Raw genomic sequence first — 15,037 nt, 5'->3', positions numbered from 1 at the left:
AAGGATGGAGAAAAAAAAATGACTGGGGGTGGAGTGGGTAAGGGGAGGAGGGGAGGGGAGGAAGAGAATCTCAGGGACCTGTGGGAAAATATGACAAAGTCTAAGGCACATGCAATTGGAGATCCAGGAGGACAGGGGAGAGACAATGGGGTAGAAAAGAACTATTTGAAGAAATACTGACTAAAAATTTCCCCAAGTTAGTAAAAGATTATGAATTTACAGATCAGGAAGACCTTCATCACCTCCCCAGACACCCTGGTGGCTGCTTTTGGTTGGGGGTCATCCCACACATAAGGCAGAAGATGGTGGCTGCAAAGACAACAAAAAAGTTGCTGGAGTCAGTCAACTCCAGGCTCCAGATCAACTCGAGGCTCTAACTCCTCATGAAAAGTGGAAAGGCCTTGCTGGGGCAGGAGCAGACTCTAAAGATGATCAGACAAGGCAAAGCAAAACCTGTCACCCTCTGCAACAACTGCCCGCCAGCCTTGAGGAAAGCTGAAACAGTATTATGCCACGCGGGCCAAAAATGGTGTCCGTCATTACCGTGGCAATTCTACTGGATTGGGCATAGCCTGTGGAAAATTTTGCAGAGTATGCACTGCCTATCACTGAATCAGTTGATTCTGATATCACCAGAAGCATGTTAGAACACACTGGTGAAAAGTAAATCATGCAAAATGTTTAATAAAACCGGCCAGAGCTTGTTTGAAACACCACCACCACCACAAAAACAAACAAAAACAAGATCCTACGCAAGAGTATCAAAGCCTAAGCAGGTTAGACTCAAACCTTAAACAGGAAAAGCCCAGGAAAACCACACATAGGCATAACTGTCCAACTGCTGAAAATTAAAGAAAATGTTGAAAGCAGCAAACGAAATGACAGAGGGGAACAACAATGTCAATGATGTCGACTTGTCATCAGAAACTGTGGCGGCCAGGAGACAGTCAAATGACATAACGGAGGTGCTGAAAGAAAAACCATCAACCCACATTCTATATCTGGCAAGAGTAAACTTTAAGGACAAGGCAAGATAATGTTTTTAATGTAGCCTTTGTGGTGAGTAAATAAATTTTACGACTAAATTCATTATTGAAACAAACAGCAGGTGTATTTAATTTCAGAAGGAAAACCATGCAATATAACTTAATCTGGAAAATTATTTCTAATAATAAATGGAAACATATTTTCTATGGTTAAGATGCAACATGGCTATTTTGAGAAAATAAAGAAATCATATTTTCTAGAAATGTTTCTAGCATCATGTGCAAAGTTTTGGCACCTAAACTGTCACCACCTCAAATGATCTATGAAGATTAATTTCTTAATTAATTAAGGATTCTAAATAGTAGCAGAATATACACAATACTACAGAATCTAACAGTAAATATACTGGAAAGCCTTGCAAAATGTGTCTTATTCTTTCCTTTCTTAAAGAATATGTAAACAATTTATTTCTGAGCCCTCAATAATTATCATGACAGTGCAGAGTACCAAGTGTGGGAACATGGCTCACTGACACCTCAAGCTATGATGGTTAGCAAGTCTTCACATTCACCATCATTTGTCATGGTGATTTTTTCCAGGACTAGAACAGTATGTAACACACCTGTTTAACTGTACCCACGAGAAGAGACCATGGTCCCCAATTAAAAAAACAACAAAGAGAAAAGCAACAGGACTTACAGGTCTGATCAAAATTGGGGCATTTATGAGGCAACTAGATACGAAGAGTATTTAAAACCGGACGATCACCCTCTAATCATCCACAACCCATACATTTAAGGAGTGCCTAGAATGCAGCAGACACTGTGCTGAAGATACAAGTAGTGGTCTGTGCCCTTGCTCTCCAGGTCACAGAAATTCCCAGATTAGAGGCACACTGACACAAGTTTATAATTCAGATAGCTGTTCGAACTTGTGCACTATTTTACCTTCTGTCTGCCTCCTGCTGCCAGTTTAGTCTAGCTTGTTGCTACCGTATTTGTTTCGTCTCTTTCTTATTCAGAAAGAGATCTGAAGGGAGCACGGTACATGAGGAAAAATTGTAGAGCAGAGAGCAAGAAAAATGTGGGGCCCAAGTCATGATGTGCCTTAGAGGCCATTAAAATTTGGAAGTTTTATCATCAGAGTAATGGGAAGCCACTGAAGATTTAAGCTCAGAAGCAGGGAAGGAGACCTGATCAAGAAATCATGTAGATATGAAGAATGGCTACAGTATGGAGAAAAGGGCAAAATATAGGAGGAGCCCTGTTAGAAACCCACTGCTGGAGGCCTGCCAGGAAATGCTACTAGCTTGTCCCTGCAGAAACAGCGGTGGAGGCTGAGAAGGAAAAACTGAAGGGATATTTAGGAAGTCAAAATTAATAGAACTTGTTGATGTATTAAATATTGGGGTGAAGTTGGTGTTAAGATAGCTTTCTGATCTGTGAATGATAGAACAGGACCAAGAAAACAAAGGGGTAGATTACAGGTTTGGTTTTGAACACAGTGAGTCTCGGGCACCTTAAAACATCCAAACAGATATGTCACAGAAGGAGTACAGATTGATGGGTCTAGAGCTCAGAGAGCAGGTCTGGGCTACAGGTAAACATTTGACGGGCATCTCTGGTGACAGGCATCTATGGTAGATAATCCTACCATATAATTTAAGAACACTTGAAGAAAAATGTTCTTGGTTATATTATATATAAAACATTATACAGTCATTATTAATTTTTCCCAAAGACCAACATTCCTTTCAGCCCAAACAACTAAACAGTATATACAAAAAAATGATTTAAAAAAAATCTTAATAATTATTTGTCCAGGAAATATTTTAACATGACATATCCTATAATGAAAAATTTAAATAAAATTGTAAAGACAAAAACATGTACAGTTTAAAAGCCAAAGAGTACTACAAAATTTATCAGGGACACCAGCAACTTCCCTACCTCATGCCCTCCTACTCTTATTCTATTCTATTGAGTAACCACGGTCAACACTGGGCTGTTTCTCCACATTCCTACACAAGGTGATTAGAGGGTTATTTCTTGATCCAGTTTTACACATTATCTATGGATTTCATACTGTGGAAAATGAAGACTTAGCTTTGTAATTCAGTTCCCATATATACACACACACACCGTCCTTCTCCACGCTGACGCTCATCTGCCCAAATACTTATTTCACAATTTTTGCTTAAATCCGTATTTAGTGTTTATATTACTTTTTTTGGGTAAATACTGTTAGCCTAGCCAGTTGGTCTACTACGGGGGATGAGCTCTATCTCCAAGGTGCTTTCCCATACTAGCATTTGGGGAAGAAAAATGTGAGTGGTCTTAATGAAAAAACTGTAGAATATTAACCATATGTGACCAAAAGCTAGTTTCCCATCAAATACAATAAACAAAGCTTTTGCAATTCTCACCCCATGGGAAATGAGGAAAAGGGGGTGAAATGGGGTGAGGTGGGGTGAAGGCGAGACACTACTATTTTACTGAAGTTATAGATTTAGATATGTTACTTTCTAGCAAGCAAACTGCCTTGATAAGTAAACAAAACCACTAAAACAATGACTATGGAGATACGTAAAGTGTATCAAAGATTCAAGTTGACTGCTCCTGACCAGGAGGTACCATACAAAGTAAATGATGGCACAAACCTTTAAAATGAAAGAAACAAATGATGAGATCTAACTTTTAAAATAAAAGGAGATGGGGCGCCTGGGTGGCACAGCGGTTAAGCGTCTGCCTTCGGCTCAGGGCGTGATCCCGGTGATCTGGGATCGAGCCCCTCATCAGGCTCTTCTGCTATGAGCCTGCTTCTTCCTCTCCCACTCCCCCTGCTTGTGTTCCCTCTCTCTTGCTGGCTGTCTCTATCTCTGTCGAATAAATAAATAAAATCTTAAAAAAAAAAAAATAAATAAATAAATAAAAAATAAAAGGAGCAACTGGTAATGTAACTTGTATGATTTAAGCTTGACTATCAAAGTACTGGCTTTTACTATTAAACTCTTATCAAAAAAAGAAATCAGTGAATAAATTAAACGTCACTCTGAGATAGGCTTAAAATTTTCCCAAAGAGTAGAATTTCAAGAAACAGTATTCTACACTTTAGCTATTTGTTTCTAAAATTTTCTGGCAAAAGAGCATGTTAATGGGTAAAAGCAGTGGTAACGCTGCTAAATATTTCAATCTCAATTCTGTATTAGTGGGCACGGTCTCATTTAATGAGATAAATAAAAGAATGTATATAAAGGGCACAGTATTTGACACATAGTGGTGGCTGCTTAAGTATAAATTCCAGGATGCTAATAATTTGTGCTCCCTTATTTATGAAATTGAATCTGCCACTTACTTGCAGTATCTTCTTGGGCAAATCATTTAACTTCTCTGTGCCTCAGTCTCATCTATAAAATGGTGATGATGGGAGTAGCTATTTCATATTATTAAGAGATTAAATAGATAATACATGTAAAATAATTAAAAAGAGCACAGAGTAAGCGCACAAATAAATAAAGTAGCCTGTGTAAGTGCTACTCACTACTACTACCATTTCTTCTTTGTAAAATGGAGAAAACAGCTCAAGGAATTTCAAGGATTAGTGATAACACAGTAAAAGTAAATTGCATTGCACCTGCCTGGCCTGTAGCAAAAAATACACACTGGTAGTAATTATTATTTATTCTACATACCATGAATTCCCATGAAGTAAAAGGAACAAAACCTTAGTAAAAACAGGGCTGCATGCTACCCTGGCTGTAGGATATTGAGAAAGTTGACTGAACCTTTGAAGCCTTCCCCTTCCATGTATATGGACAAGGAACTCGTGTAACTAGGAAACTCAGGTGAAGCTCCCTGAAAAGGCAAACAGTACTAGGCTGTACACGAGTGCCAGAGAAGTGGTTATAAACTGTGCTGTATGCGTTAAAGGGCTCTCTGGGCTGAGGGAGAGAGTGGGAAGCTCTAGAATTATGGGTACTTAACAAGCTTAAGAATAGAAAAAAGAATGAAATCTTGCCATTTCCAACAACATGGACGGATCTAGAAGGTATAATACAAAGTGAGATAAGTCAGAGAAGGACTTATGATTTCACTCCTATGAGTAAAATTAAGAATGAGTAAATTTACTCCTATGAGTAAATTAAGAAACAGAAGAACAAAGAAAAAAGGAGAGAAACCAAAAAACAGACTCTTAATGAGAGAGAACAAACTGGTAATTACCAGAGGGGCAGTGGGTAGGGGGAGGGGTGAGATAGGTGAAGGGGATTAAGAGTACACTTACTGCGAGGAGCACTGAGTAACGTACAGAACTGCTGAATCACTATATTGTACACCTGAAACCAATGCAACTGTACGTTAACTGAAATTAACATTTTTAAAAAAAGGTTAAAGTATGAGGCAAGACAACCAAATAGAAGGCAGATTCTGGAGATAGTGAATCAGTCATCTGTCTGGCTAAAAGAAAGGAGGGACAGAAGGGAAGAAGGGGATTATGAAGCAGGAGTATGGGGTGGGGAGTAGTTACAGTAGAAGATGAGAAAGGCTTTTATTACAGAAGCCCTTCCCTGAGGTACAATAACACTGAAGTTTTAATATTATTATGTAAAACTATATACATATTTTATCTTTGCCCCATTCTTACATGACTGAGTTTTATTGGAACAATGTAATTACTCTAACAAAGAAAAATATAGTTCAAGTTGAATATCAAAAAGAAATAGAATGAAATACATACAACTATAATTCACTTCTCAATTGCATTAGGATTCTCCTTTAGCTTATGGACCAGAAGGTAAGGAGGTCTTCCCATTATATATACCATCCCAAAATTTAATTCTGGTTAATAACCTCAAGAGATGATAATTTTTTCTGTAAACAATGGAATCTTGAGTGGGACAGGATCCCAGGAAATTATCTTGTAAAAGTATATAATTTTAAAAGGTTAGAAAAAAGCCTGTTGCCCAGTAGATTCCTATGTTATTAGACTTCTCTTTCATCTACCTAATTTTATTTCTTAAAACCAACCCTTGATGACAAACAAAATTCTTCACGCAAGTCCTGTTAGTCCCAAAGTGGAAAGACTATCTTGTTCACTGCTGTTTCCTAAATACTTAAAAAGTGTACACCAAATATTAGACACTCAGTAAATATTTGCTGCAATAAATCTCCAAGCATCAGAAAATGCCTAGATTTTGAAGACTACTATAAAAAGTGGCATCTATCTATCAAAACAAGTGTTTCCCTTACCCTCAGCGTAAGTCAGTGCTACTAAAGCACTTGTTTTGAAACTGTATATTTGTTCTAATGCAATTGATATAACAGGGAACAATTTGAGCATTAAGTGAATTTTGCTGTGATTTTGCCAGCAAGAAACACTAGCTGAACACACAAAACCACACTCAGCTGAAACAAGCGTGTGTGAATACACAAAATGTAAGTATGAACACACCTCAAACATCCACCACCCAGTTCACCATATCTGCACACGGTCCCACCTATCCACATCTTGTGTTACAACTTTCCTTCTGATTTCAGAAAACCCTTCTTTGACCTCTTCACAATAACAAGCTACCACATCTATGCTCATTTCCATAAGCAAACTTTAGAACTTTTCCAAAGTACAATATTTGTTTGTATATTGTGTATGAGTATGTATTTCTTAATCATTTAACATGTGTAAAACTATACTGTCATTTTTTAAGGTTCCTATATTTTTTTTAATGTTCTCTGATAAAGTTTTTGAGTGTTGCATCCCAAATTCCGCTTTTTTCATAACCCCTGTGGCTTTTTTTTTTTTCATGATTTGCATAGATGGTGATTTTTAGAAACACATGTTAAAATTTTAACACAACTGTCTGTACTGCAAAGCCCCTCTGATCTCAACAACTGTGAATACTAACTTCCCCAGGATGCCTACTGAGAAGGCAGAATGTTTCAACTTATCTCTTTGTTGTCAAAATGATGTTAATAGTTTTCTCATAACTAATTGTAATTTGTGTGTCTTCTGTGGATTGGCTGACATTATCAGACTGTGTAGTGAGGTATTCTTAAAAAGTATCTTCATCAGAGAAAGCAGCACTGTTTTGCAGTAAGAACAGCTCAATGATGCTATAATTTTTAAAATTAAAGTAAAGCAAATTTTGAAACCTTTTAGCCTCAATACGATTTCAAAAATAAACCTTAAAAAAAAAGAAATATATTCCCTGCCTAATTGCATTCACTATTTTAAATACCTTTTACTTTACTGATACCTTATCTAGCATCTCATCAAATGCTAGTTAGGTAACAGTTGATGCACTTCACATCTGATTAACCTCAAAAGAATTTGCAAATGTCACTAATTGAACATGAAAAATTTCAAAAAAATTTTAATAGCAAATTATTAGAATTCCATTTCTTGGAACATGATGTTACAACTTTACTAAGGCAAAGCAAACCCCACCCCCACCAAATCTACAATATCAAGTTATTTTCCTAAGAGTTAAAATGCGGTAACTATAGCTATGTAATTAAAAATCTAAAATTCAAATACTATCACCATTTAAGCCTAAAAACAAGATAATTATAATCCATCTTTAGCATAAATTTAGCATGAAACAGTTGTAATACTGAATCACTTTACATAGCCAGTTATTTACAAAAATAAAGTAACAGAAACATACCAAATCAGTCATCTAAATGCTACTACTTTAAATTAGCTATCATGTTCAGCTTTCGTGTTATTTAAAAGCTTGAAAGGAGAAAAGGATTATGTTAGCAGAAAATCGATTCCTCAACTTTATAACCCTGCAATAATTTACTTTGTAAAGGAAAAAATAAACATCAAAGGCTGAAGTACGTAATGATCCATACTACCTCCTCCTAAAAAGAAAACTTCCAATTTTTTCATTTAATACATTGCCTCAAGTCCATGAATGTTGACCAATTCTTATGGTTAAAAGGCTTACCAGTTATAAGTTCTTCTAAAGGAATGTGCAAGTCAGCCACACTTGGCAATTTATGTATTGTGGTTTTGTGGTGAGCGCTACCATTTTCTAAGGATCAAGAAAAGCGCAATAAATCTAAGACAGAATGGTTATAATTCATCAAAACATATTATATAACTAACTACCTTGGGTGTACTTTCCAATTCATATCTCATTATTTTTTTTCCCCAATACATTAGGGCTTTAAGATGGGAAACACAGTTATTTTTTAGTGCCCCCTTTTTACTATTTTTGGATAATCCATCCTGTGCATAAATATCTTTAAAAGAAAACACGATATAAATAAATGACAGTAAGCTCCTGTTATGGGTAAGAGGGAAAAAGAGAGGATAAAAGAAAATGAAAGCACTAGGAAGGACCAGTTAGCACCTTATATCAACCATAAACATTTGTAATGAACCAATGAACTCAATGGCATGTGAAGATTATAATAATCTGGTTAAAATGTTAATCTAAGATGGCACCTTAGTATGAAGATTCAGAGAAAGTTATGAGAAGTTCCATCAACTGATCCCCATGCAGTTCCAAACACTTACTTGGCCCCATGTTTTTTTGGTACATCTCAACTTTCCCATCTTCCTTCTAATGTCATGGCCCTCAACTGACTTTTCCCCAGAGTGGACTTCTGGCCAGGCACTACGTGTGTGTGTGTGTGTGTGTGTGTGTGTGTGTGTGTGTGTGTGTGTGTGTGTGTGTGTGTTAGTTATAGCATTGGGTGTGTGTTGCTGATTATGTTCATGAATTACACATAGCATAAATAGATATTAGTGCTCTCTTAATAACAAAATGTTTTAATAATTAACAAAAAGTTAAACTGGCAATTTAAAAATTATACACATACACTTGATTGGTAATACAACTCTGGTGAATGGAGACTGCTAAGCCTGCTAGTAGAGAAAATATATAAAAATGTATTTGTAAAGAACAATGTTTAAATGAAATATTTCATTACTATAACAGTACTCAGAATCTCAAAAAGAAATTAGAGAATTCAAAATGGGCAAAGGTGAAATTGGTGAAAAAGTATCAAATTGAATCAAGTCTCTAAAATACAACACAATGCAATAATTTAGTGTGTGCCCGTCTTTCACGTATTACACTGTGAAACTATTGTATACAGTTTGCTATTAGTCTTTTTATAGTTCTGGTGAATGAATTTTTTTATTAGATGGTCAAGAATAATCTCAGGGGGCGCCTGGGTAGCTCAGTTGGTTAAGTGCCTGCATTTGGCTCAGGTCATGATCCCAGGGTCTCCGGGATCGAGCCCTGCGTCGGGCTCCCTGCTCAGTGAGGCGTCTGCTTCTCCCTCTCCCTCTGCCCCTCCCCCCTGCTCATGCTCGCTCTCTCTCAAATAAATTAATTAAAAAAAAAAAAAAGAACACATGCTAATTATTTTGGAGAGGGGGCTAGGTAAAGGGACACATGGATGGAAGACCATCCATCATTATTTGTATTCTGATACACGGGTAAGAGAGTAAGAGTAGCATAATTTGAAAGTAACTGTACTTAGCCAACTGTATACACCTCCAAATAACTTAAAGCCTATGTTATCTATGCTGAAACTGTTACTGTTATAGCTAACAGCTGCAACAATTATCACTTTTCCAGATGCTTGACAGATGAGATCTATAGTTACATTTTGATTTAAACCTTATGTATGGGCTTTATGTTTAGGTGCATGACTATCTCTATGCTCAGTCCTGTTAAAACAAAAAAGCCAGGCGCCCCCCCCCCCTTTTTTTTCAACCAAAGGCTAACTCAATGTGAACTAATGCTCAGCTCTCAAACTGAATAAGAAGTATTCATTCACCAATGGGATAGTTTAATTGTTTAAAAGAAAAAGGTAGGAGGTAGTAGAAAAAGAGGTTTATTGTTACTTTCTTAAAAATCCCTCAATAAACACAATACTCTTATAGAAAGTTATCACACATAAAGGTGACAAGAACACTTTTCTCTGAGTTTACAGTATAATCACTATGGTTCAGCATTACTGGTTCACCATGACTATGGGCCAGGTCCTGTGTTAAATGCCTAGAGCGTATTATTTCAGTTACTTCTCACATTCCTGTAATAAGGATTAAATGAGAAATTGCAGGTAAAACTCTTCACACCTAGTGTCTGGTACATACAACAATAAATGTCGTCCTTAATTAGGTATTACTAATGCCTAATCTCTGACTTCATCAAGTCAACCCTTACCCTACTGCAGTCAGCTTTTCAAAAAACTCACCTACTTAAGTGCGCCAATGCTAAGAAATCTTCAATAGATTTCCATTACCTACTACTGAATCAAGTCCCAACTCTTTCACCTGACATTTGAAAGCATGCATGACATAGATCCATTTTCTATCATATCCTGTACACTGTTTTCTAGGCACACTAGACTGCTCACAATTTCTAGAACATGTTATATATTTTCATTTCCATAACTCAGACATATTCCTGCCATTCTCTCAAAAGAATTCTATCTATTCTTCAAGGCTTGGTAGAAATGTTGTCTTCCCCACAAAGCTGACTCTTTCTGGTACTCTCCTGTACACGGTATGCACCCCTATTACAGTACTTTTTTGGTATTACTTGTGTGTAAGGTCACTGAAAGCAAGGTTTATTCATTTCCACATCCCTATGGTGCCTAGTTTTTTATACAAAAATTGCATTCAGGAATGTAGAAAAACTTCACCATCACTAATAGCCCCAGTGATAACTTATTAGACTTGAAATTCAAATGCAACTCTCTCTTGAATTTCCCCTCCAATTTCCCTGACAGCGGTAATGACCCTATAGTATCTCTGGCAGTAGCTCCCTTTCCAGTCCTAATTCAACACTCCATGAGATACAATCCTTTCAATACCAAACAAATCGTGTGGGACATAACTGGTGACCCAATGCTGAACACACTGGTTGACATTAAATTCATTATACATTAATGACGGAGGAGAGAATTTTCAAAGCACAAGTTAGGATATTAGAATCATCTTTCAAAATCACAGTTGGGATATAAAATTCCTCTGTTCAGTTCCTCCGAATTGAACTTTAAAAACAAAAGATATGGGGAGATGCCTGGGTGACTCAGTTGGTTATGCGTCCAACTTTTGGTTTCAGCTAGGTCATGATCATGGGTCATGGGATTGAGCCCCATGTCAGGCTCCAGGCTTGGTGGGGAGTCTGCTTGGGGATTCTCTCTCTCTGAACCCCCCCCCCCCACATAAATCTTTAGAAAAGATAAAAAAAAAAATAAAAACAAAAGATATATATGGCTATCTGCCCATTTAGTAAATAAAGTCACCTTTTATGGATTAATCCTGTTTCTAAATCTATACAAATAGGTAAAAGCAATAAAAGTCCTTAAAAGCTAACTGACATCTGCGCTCTAACCATCCATAAGTAGTTGTTATTCCGTTAAAATGTAAGGCAACAGGAAACCTCAGTTTTTGGTTATGTTGTTATATTCCAGGACAATTCCAACTACGATGTCTTTCTTACTTGATTTATTTCGAACAATCAAGTAAAAATATAGCAAATATTAGTTATATACTTACATTAAAAATTCTTCAAGTAAAAAGTACTATATAATACATTATCTGGTTCTATTCAGAAATCCTATGATTTCCAATTACTGAAGAATGTATTAACTCTATGTGAAGACATTCATAGTGTAGAATAGTTAAGAAAACTAGGATCATTTATTTAATTCCCTGTACTACTTATACTACATGTGAACATCTTAAAGGAAGACAGTTTTGTTGTCATTAATGTTTACTTTTCAATGAAGACTAGAGTATTTTTTGTACATTTACAGGGCCTAACTCAATAGCATTTCAAACTTATTTTTCTGAAATCGTTTTTGCATTAGTTTGCTACTACTAGCAAACAAGTTAAATTAGAAATATTCAGCAAAAGGTATGTTAAAGTCAAGAGTAGCTGCATGTTACCTAGATGTTAGGATTGTTACTATACTTGAAAGCAAGAGGACCACAGATGTTGAAAGTAAAGTTTTGGTTATTACAAATGTCATGGTAAGGCAGTTACGCAGGCTAAGCTTGACTGGTGCCATGGACTTTAGCATACCTGGAAATAGAAAAATTCAAATTGTAGCTGTTCTTGGTTGGCCCATTGCCATTTTTGTAGCTTACAAATTTTTAATTAAGTAACTGCAGTGAGCTCATCTCTACTGGATACTTCTTTTCCAGGGCAGGTCCAGGAACTGGGTCTGGAGCCTTGAAAGCAGAAGAGAAACTAGAGTAAACTAGAGGTAGGCAGAAGAAATGTGACCAGATAACATTATGAGATCTAACAGCAGTGAGGTAGTCCCCAGTGTGTCTCACATAAAATATTCTGAGGTGGAAAAAGGATCTCTTAAGTTACAAGTTATCAGAAGATGCTATTTACATTAGTTAAGTCATTGTCTTACTTTCACCCAGTTCTACTCTAGACTCCCAGTTCCAGCTACTCAAACAGTGGCCTACATGAAATCTGTAATGGCTTTTTGCAACAGACTGTCCAATATGGGACCACAGAGTATAGCAGAAAGAGAAAACAAATCCACTTTCACTGGTAAAATTAAAATTGTAAAGTCCTCATTTTCAGGTCATTTTGCTCTTCTCTCACTATCTTATTTCCAATCATCTTCTAACTGCTCTCCTAATTTCCTACAATCAATTCTCAGAGGTTTCTTAAGAAATGCATCCAAGCAATGAACTGAATTTCAGGTTCCAATTTTTAAAAATACTTGGTAATTCTTAAAGTGGGAGGCAAAGAACAGCTCATAAGATGTGGTTCGTAACCACACTGGAAATTTTTTTTTCCATTACCAAAATAGATTCAATTTTTTTTTTTTTTATAAATTTGTTCGGTCCATATTAAAAAAAAACAAAACCCTGTAACTACAAAGGTTACAGAAATGGTAGGATATTAAAAATGGTAGACTGTTGTACGAGGGCCTGGAAACGATCTCCTTATGCTTGGTGAATTGGCACTCGTAGGAGTTTCTCTAAGAAACAAATGTCATAGCAGTCAAAATAAATTGAATGCTCTGCTACTGTCAAATGATGGCAGACTGTGAAAACTGTAACAGGACCAAAAAAAAAAAAAAATGAAGAGGAGGATTCAAATAACTTAACTCCCTGCATTTCTTGTGACTAGCAACACAAAAACGAGAAACAGAATCAAAGTAGTTTTTAAGAAAAAATGCTAATTTCCCATCTTTTGTGATGGCGCGTTGTCGGTGAAAAAATTCTGGGAAAGATGGATCCAGGTTCAAATGTGGTTTCAGGATGGCCTTGGACTAAAACTCTGAACAAGTTTTTATTTTCTATTAAGTGGGATACCACACCATACCTTACTGGACTGTCAAGAGAATTAGCTAAAATATAGAGGTACCTAACAACCTGGCACACAGTGGGTATTCAATACATTTTTCTGCATTACAACAGAATGAAACACATTTTTTAATTTTAAACATATGGGTAAACTTAAGTTTTCACTTTTATATATGCTAAAGAAACAGCTATGTAACAAGCTTTATGTTTAAATAACTCAACCACATCAGATCCAAAGAGATATAATTGATTCATCAACATTGATTTCAGAACAGCTACAAAGGAAATGTGTGAGAGAGCTCAAGTCAAGAGCTGATGATGAATAAAAATAAAACAATTTTTTAGGATATAAACAGTATCAGTGGTAAACAAGGAGACATGTAACTCTCCCTACTAAGTAAAGTAGAAAATACCTTTATCCACACACTCTTGTTAAAAAGTTACAGATCTGGAATACGCTGTACTTTAAAAAACAAAACTATTTCCATGCACGATAAAACTTGGTCTTTAAGTCAGGAAATGCTTTAAGGGCGAAGAAAAGCCTTACATTTGGGCAATAATTTTCCTCTTACTGATAGAACTGTGGGTTCCATACAAAATTATTATTTACCAAATATGGCTCAAAGATCAGATTACACCTTCCCTAGCATTACCAAGTAATAAGGCAAGTATCAAAGTAACAAGGATTTAAAAAAAGATTTCCTTAAATCACTCTATTCACTGCTACAGCTTTATTTCAAAACCGTTTTTAAAAGTTAACATGGAGGGGTGGCTGGGTGGCTCAGTCAGTTAAGCATCTGTCTTTGGCTCAGGTCATGATCTCTGGGTCCTGGGATCAAGCCCCATATCGGGCTCCCTGCTCAGTGGGAAGCCTGCTTCTCTCTCTCCCTCTGCCCCTCCACCCTGCTCTTTCTCTCTTTCAAATAAATAAAGTCTTTTTTTAAAAAAAAGTTAACATGGAAAGTGTCTCATTCAAAACACACTGCAATTTACTTAGAGATGATTAGATTAAATTCAGCCTGTGTATTCCCTAGAAGGCAAAAAAAAAAAAAAAAAAGTACTTAAGAATGAGGATTTCCATTCATTAATCCATACAGATGGACTTTCAGTTTAAAGACAATCAAGAAAAATACTTTAAACAATTAATTTTTGTTTTTATTTCATAACTATCATAATGAAATCTCATTACTCACAGTAATCTGTAAGTAGATTCTTTTTGTCTTTTCCAGATACACAATGTCATTTATAAATAAATTTGCCTCCTCCCTTTCAATAATTATTTTGTTTTTTAGTCTAATTACATTGGACAGTATTCCAAAGACAATGTTATAGAATAGTTAATGCTGGACAAACCTTTCTTGATTTATGACTTTTAAAAAGGAATTCAGTATTTCATCATTTCTAATAACAAAATGCAGACTTCTGGTCTGAGATATGTAAAATCTTAGATCTATTCATTTATCCCTGTTTCATGAAGGATTATTAGAGATAAATGTTGATTTCCCTCCTTTTTGTTATCCCTCAAGATAGTCACAACCCCCTCTTACCTAGTACCATATGAATGCATTTATCATTACATTTCTAAATTTCTATATTTAAACATTGAATTCTACTCCATTACAATATTATTCTGTTAATGTAATGGTAGTTTCCATTTAATAGTTTTATTAAGCATTTTTTGCACCAACTTTTGTGAGACTGGTGTGTAATCTTTTACGCTCATATTTTATTATCATGTCATGCTGTC

At 36.0% G+C, this 15,037-nt stretch overlaps 1 protein-coding gene and 1 pseudogene across 6 annotated transcripts in view; one reads left to right on the top strand and one right to left on the bottom strand.

Moving 5' to 3' along the window:
• Positions 1-15,037, bottom strand: part of TAB2 (TGF-beta activated kinase 1 (MAP3K7) binding protein 2) — an 86,191-nt gene that overhangs the window by 49,179 nt on the left and 21,975 nt on the right. For 2 of the 6 annotated variants that reach the window (XM_045805316.2, XM_045805317.2), the window contains exon 2: positions 12,041-12,189. The exons of 1 other annotated variant lie outside the window; for it this stretch is intronic. The gene's annotated coding sequence lies outside the window, so the exon portion shown is untranslated. Of the gene's footprint in view, positions 1-7,933; positions 8,021-12,040; positions 14,327-15,037 lie in introns of those variants that run through there. 3 more of the 6 variants (XM_045805315.2, XM_087865577.1, XM_045805314.2) reach the window with 3 other exon arrangements.
• LOC123797431 (large ribosomal subunit protein eL30 pseudogene) lies at positions 303-714 on the top strand (annotated as a pseudogene).

Source organism: Ursus americanus, chromosome 11 (assembly GCF_024610735.1).
Source record: "Ursus americanus isolate L20-20 chromosome 11, mUrsAme1.1.p, whole genome shotgun sequence".
In the NCBI taxonomy this organism is placed as follows: domain Eukaryota; kingdom Metazoa; phylum Chordata; class Mammalia; order Carnivora; family Ursidae; genus Ursus; species Ursus americanus.
Note: the sequence above shows the minus strand (reverse complement) of the source record. Positions and strands in the feature narration are given on the sequence as shown.